We start from the raw sequence: 7016 nt of genomic DNA on the forward strand, positions 1-7016 counted from the left end.
TGAAGCAGCGGTAAAAGCCAGCTACCTAATTGCCAGCGAGAATAGCATTAGCATCGAAGCCGTATTCGACGGTGACTTTGTTAAGCGATGCATGATGGCGGCTGAACTTGTATGTCCCGAAGGCGACAAGCTTTTGACAATATTAGCCTGACGAGGAATACTATAGCAGAGAGGATTTCGGAACTATCGGCAGATTTAGACAGTCAATTGAAACAGAGAGTCAAGTCATTTATTGCATTTTCCGTGGCAATTGGATCAGTTGCAATGCATATTTGTGAATGATAAAAGTAAATTGCACATTTGTCTAAGGAAATATGAGGTGTTTCATGAAATGTTTTGTAAAAGGATAGTTCATTAAATTTAATGGTCCGGCCCACTTGACATCTCCCTAGGCCGTATGTGGCCCACGATGCGAAATGAGTTTGACACCCCTGCTCTAACCACTAGACTACCTGCCACCTCTACACTCTAACCACTAGGCTACCTGCCACCTCTACACTCTAACCACTAGGCTACCTGCCACCTCTGCACTCTAACCACTAGGCTACCTGCCACCTCTACACTCTAAACACTAGGCTGCCTGCCCCCCTACACTCTAACCACTAGACTACCCTGCCCTCCCCTACACTCTAACCACTAGGCTACCTGCCGCCTCTACACTCTAACCACTAGGCTACCTGCCACCTCTACACTCTAACCACTAGGCTACCTGCCACCTCTACACTCTAACCACTGGCTACCTGCCTCCTCTACACTCTAACCACTAGGCTACCTGCCACCTCTACACTCTAACCACTAGGCTACCTGCCACCTCTACACTCTAACCACTAGGCTGCCTGTCACCTCTACACTCTAACCACTGGGCTACCTGCCACCTCTACACTCTAACCACTAGGCTACCTGCCACCTCTACACTCTAACCACTGGGCTACCTGCCTCCTCTGCACTCTAACCACTGGACTACCTGCCACCTCTACACTCTAACCACTGGGCTACCTGCCCGCCTCTACACTCTAACCACGGGGCTACCTGCCACCTCTACACTCTAACCACTAGGCTACCTGCCACCTCTACACTCTAACCACTAGGCTACCTGCCACCTCTACACTCTAACCACCAGGCTACCTGCCACCTCTGCCTCTAACCACTAGGCTACCTGCCTCCTCTACCTCTAACCACTAGGCTACCTGCCTCCTCTACCACTCTAACCACTAGGCTACCTGCCTCCTCTACACTCTAACCACTAGGCTACCTGCCACCTCTGCACTCTAACCACTGCTACCTGCCTCTCTACACTCTAACCACTAGACTACCTGTCACCTCTACCTCTAACCACTAGGCTACCTGCCTCCTCTACCTCTAACCACTAGACTACCTGTCACCTCTACACTCTAACCACTAGTCTACCTGCCACCTCTACACTCTAACCACTAGGCTACCTGCCACCTCTACACTCTAACCACTAGGCTACCTGCCACCTCTACACTCTAACCACTAGGCTGCCTCCTCTGCACTCTAACCACTGGACTACCTGCCTCTGCACTCTAACCACTAGGCTACCTGCCGCCTCTACACTCTAACCACGAGGGCTGCCTGCCTCCTCTGCACTCTAACCACTGGGCTACCTGCCACCTCTACCTCTAACCACTGGGCTATATGCCACCTCTACACTCTAACCACTAGGCTGCCTGCCACCTCTACACTCTAACCACTGGGCTACCTGCCTCCTCTGCACTCTAACCACTAGGCTACCTGCCTCCTCTACCTCTAACCACTAGGCTACCTGCACCTCTACACTCTAACCACTGGGCTACCTGCCACCTCTACACTCTAACCACTAGGCTACCTGCCACCTCTACACTCTAACCACTAGGCTACCTGCCACCTCTGCACTCTAACCACTAGGCTACCCTACCCACCTCTACACTCTAACCACTAGGCTACCTGCCTCCTCTACACTCTAACCACTAGACTACCTACCACCTCTACACTCTAACCACTAGGCTACCCCTGCCGCCTCTACACTCTAACCACTAGGCTAATTCTCTCCGCCCCAACTTAATCTTACGGTTATTATTGCTACGTACTGTTAGTCCTTCCATTTCCTTTGTTAATATGGACGCTTTTGACCTAAATTGTTTTTGTCTTAGAGATGCTGAATCGATGAGTATTGAAATGAAATTAAATTAAATTAAATGAATTGTCCTCTAAAGGCACGTTGAAACATGGCCCATATATACAATGATATGCTAATTAAGTTATCCTTATTCTTCTGTCCGAGTTAAAATAAAAAAATAAAGTTCCATTAGACTTTGATTAAATTTCCCACGTGGAAATTCTGTAAGAATAAGTATAAACACTTTTTAAAAAACTTGTTGTTGTTGCTATGAGCAAAATTAACAGATGATACTATAATACTCTCATCTGAGTGGAGCCTCTGACTTGGTGATAAAAACCTACAGCTGGCATTCCATAGACAAGGTGTGTGTGTGTGTGTGTGTGTGTGTGTGTGTGTGTGTGTGTGTGTGTGTGTGTGTGTGTGTGTGTGTGTGTGTGTGTGTGTGTGTGTGTGTGTGTGTGTGTGTGTGTGTGTGTGTGTGTGTGTGTGTGTCGAGATAGAGAGAGAGCCTGAAAGAGAGTAGAACATAATCCTTCTTTGTCTCAAAATCATCCTGGCATCCAGGAAACTAAGCTGGGGTGGGGTTAAGAAAGATGTCAAGACTGACAAGCTTGATTGAGACTCCGCCAAGTATATCTCACTAGGGTGGGATATTAAACCTCCATGTATATCTCACTAGGTCAGGATATTAAACCTCCTCCATGCTTATATCTCACTAGGTCAGGATATTAAACCTCCATGTATATCTCACTAGGTCAGGATATTAAACCTCCATGTATATCTCACTAGGTCAGGATATTAAACCTCCTCATGTATATCTCACTAGGTCAGGATATTAAACCTCCTCCATGTATATCTCACTAGGTCAGGATATTAAAGCCTCCTCCATGTATATCTCACTAGGTCAGGATATTAAACCTCCATGTATATCTCACTAGGTCAGGATAGTAAACCTCCTCCATGTATATCACACTAGGTCAGGGTATTAAACCTCCTCCATGTATATCACTAGGTCAGGATATTAAACCTCCTCATGTATATCACACTAGGTCAGGGTATTAAACCTCCATGTATATCTCACTAGGTCAGGATATTAAACCTCCTCCATGTATATCTCACTAGGTCAGGGTATTAAACCTCCTCCATGTATATCTCACTAGGTCAGGATATTAAACCTCCTCCATGTATATCTCACTACGTCAGGATATTAAACCTCCTCCATGTATATCTCACTAGGTCAGGGTATTAAACCTCCATGTATATCTCACTAGGTCAGGATATTAAACCTCCTCCATGTATATCTCACTAGGTCAGGATATTAAAGCCTCCTCCATGTATATCTCACTAGGTCAGGATATTAAACCTCCTCCATGTATATCTCACTAGGTCAGGATATTAAACCTCCTCCATGTATATCTCACTAGGTCAGGTATTAAGCCTCCATGTATATCTCACTAGGTCAGGATATTAAACCTCCTCCATGTATATCTCACTAGGTCAGGATATTAAACCTACTCCATGTATATCTCACTAGGTCAGGATATTAAACCTCCTCCATGTATATCTCACTAGGTCAGGGTATTAAACCTCCTCCATGTATATCTCACTAGGTCAGGATATTAAACCTCCTCCATGTATATCTCACTAGGTCAGGGTATTAAACCTCCATGTATATCTCACTAGGTCAGGATATTAAACCTCCTCCATGTATATCTCACTAGGTCAGGATATTAAACCTCCTCCATGTATATCTCACTAGGTCAGGATATTAAACCTCCTCCATGTATATCTCACTAGGTCAGGATATTAAACCTCCTCCATGTATATCTCACTAGGTCAGGGTATTAAACCTCCTCCATGTATATCTCACTAGGTCAGGGTATTAAACCTCCATGTATATCTCACTAGGTCAGGATATTAAACCTCCTCCATGTATATCTCACTAGGTCAGGATATTAAACCTCCTCCATGTATATCTCACTAGGTCAGGATATTAAACCTCCTCCATGTATATCTCACTAGGTCAGGATATTAAACCTCCATGTATATCTCACTAGGTCAGGATATTAAACCTCCCTCCATGTATATCTCACTAGGTCAGGATATTAAACCTCCATGTATATCTCACTAGGTCAGGATATTAAAACTCCTCCATGTATATCTCACTAGGTCAGGATATTAAACCTCCTCCATGTATATCTCACTAGGTCAGGATATTAAACCTCCTCCATGTATATCTCACTAGGTCAGGGTATTAAACCTCCATGTATATCTCACTAGGTCAGGATATTAAACCTCCATGTATATCTCACTAGGTCAGGATATTAAACCTCCTCCATGTATATCTCACTAGGTCAGGATATTAAACCTCCTCCATGTATATCTAACTAGGTCAGGATATTAAACCTCCTCCATGTATATCTCACTAGGTCAGGATATTAAACCTCCTCCATGTATATCTCACTAGGTCAGGATATTAAACCTCCTCCATGTATATCTCACTAGGTCAGGATATTAAACCTCCTCCATGTATATCTCACTAGGTCAGGATATTAAACCTCCATGTATATCTCACTAGGTCAGGATATTAAACCTCCTCCATGTATATCTCACTAGGTCAGGATATTAAACCTCCTCTATGTATATCTCACTAGGTCAGGGATATTAAACCTCCATGTATATCTCACTAGGTCAGGATATTAAACCTCCTCCATGTATATCTCACTAGGTCAGGATATTGAACCTCCTCCATGTATATCTCACTAGGTCAGGATATTAAACCTCCTCCATGTATATCTCACTAGGTCAGGATATTAAACCTCCTCCATGTATATCTCACTAGGTCAGGGTATTAAACCTCCTCCATGTATATCTCACTAGGTCAGGATATTAAACCTCCTCCATGTATATCTCACTAGGTCAGGATATTAAACCTCCATGTATATCTCACTAGGTCAGGATATTAAACCTCCTCCATGTATATCTCACTAGGTCAGGGTATTAAACCTCCATGTATATCTCACTAGTTCAGGATATTAAACCTCCTCCATGTATATCTCACTAGGTCAGGGTATTAAACCTCCTCCATGTATATCTCACTAGGTCAGGATATTAAACCTCCTCCATGTATATCTCACTAGGTCAGGGTATTAAACCTCCATGTATATCTCACTAGGTCAGGGTATTAAACCTCCATGTATATCTCACTAGGTCAGGGTATTAAACCTCCTCCATGTATATCTCACTAGGTCAGGATATTAAACCTCCTCCATGTATATCTCACTAGGTCAGGGTATTAAACCTCCATGTATATCTCACTAGGTCAGGATATTAAACCTCCTCCATGTATATCTCACTAGGTCAGGATATTAAACCTCCTCCATGTATATCTCACTAGGTCAGGGTATTAAACCTCCTCCATGTATATCTCACTAGGTCAGGATATTAAACCTCCATGTATATCTCACTAGGTCAGGATATTAAACCTCCTCCATGTATATCTCACTAGGTCAGGGTATTAAACCTCCTCCATGTATATCTCACTAGGTCAGTATTAAACCTCCTCCATGTATATCTCACTAGGTCAGGAGTATTAAACCTCCTCCATGTATATCTCACTAGGTCAGGATATTAAACCTCCTCCATGTATATCTCACTAGGTCAGGGTATTAAACCTCCTCCATGTATATCTCACTAGGTCAGGATATTAAACCTCCTCCATGTATATCTCACTAGGTCAGGGTATTGAACCTCCTTCATGTATATCTCACTAGGTCAGGATATTAAACCTCCTCCATGTATATCTCACTAGGTCAGGATATTAAACCTCCTCCATGTATATCTCACTAGGTCAGGATATTAAACCTCCATGTATATCTCACTAGGTCAGGATATTAAACCTCCTCCATGTATATCTCACTAGGTCAGGATATTAAACCTCCTCCCATGTATATCTCACTAGGTCAGGATTTTAAACCTCCATGTATATCTCACTAGGTCAGGATTTTAAACCTCCATGTATATCTCACTAGGTCAGGATATTAAACCTCCTCCATGTATATCTCACTAGGTCAGGGTATTAAACCTCCTCCATGTATATCTCACTAGGTCAGGATATTAAACCTCCTCCATGTATATCTCACTAGGTCAGGATATTAAACCTCCTCCATGTATATCTCACTAGGTCAGGGTATTAAACCTCCTCCATGTATATCTCACTAGGTCAGGATATTAAACCTCCATGTATATCTCACTAGGTCAGGGTATTAAACCTCCATGTATATCTCACTAGGTCAGGATATTAAACCTCCTCCATGTATATCTCACTAGGTCAGGATATTAAACCTCCTCCATGTATATCTCACTAGGTCAGGATATTAAACCTCCATGTATATCTCACTAGGTCAGGGTATTAAACCTCCTCCATGTATATCTCACTAGGTCAGGATTTTAAACCTCCTCCATGTATATCTCACTAGGTCAGGATATTAAACCTCCTCCATGTATATCTCACTAGGTCAGGATTTTAAACCTCCTCCATGTATATCTCACTAGGTCAGGATATTAAACCTCCTCCATGTATATCTCACTAGGTCAGGATATTAAAACTCCTCCATGTATATCTCACTAGGTCAGGATATTAAACCTCCTCCATGTATATCTCACTAGGTCAGGATATTAAACCTCCTCCATGTATATCTCACTAGGTCAGGATATTAAACCTAATCCATGTATATCTCACTAGGTCAGGATATTAAACCTCCATGTATATCTCACTAGGTCAGGATATTAAACCTCCTCCATGTATATCTCACTAGGTCAGGATATTAAAACTCCTCCATGTATATCTCACTAGGTCAGGATATTAAACCTCCTCCATGTATATCTCACTAGGTCA

The 7016-nt window shown here is 42.9% G+C and overlaps 1 long non-coding RNA gene across 1 annotated transcript; it reads right to left on the reverse strand.

Moving 5' to 3' along the window:
• Positions 1-3170: 3170 nt before the first annotated feature.
• Positions 3171-6603, reverse strand: LOC127921623 (uncharacterized). The gene is made up of 3 exons (XR_008109151.1): positions 6575-6603; positions 3333-3405; positions 3171-3218 (listed from the first exon to the last, which is right to left on the reverse strand). It is a non-coding gene; the product is annotated as an uncharacterized LOC127921623 (long non-coding RNA).
• Positions 6604-7016: the final 413 nt, after the last annotated feature.

This window comes from Oncorhynchus keta, unplaced genomic scaffold (genome assembly GCF_023373465.1).
Source record: "Oncorhynchus keta strain PuntledgeMale-10-30-2019 unplaced genomic scaffold, Oket_V2 Un_contig_22798_pilon_pilon, whole genome shotgun sequence".
Classification (NCBI taxonomy): domain Eukaryota; kingdom Metazoa; phylum Chordata; class Actinopteri; order Salmoniformes; family Salmonidae; genus Oncorhynchus; species Oncorhynchus keta.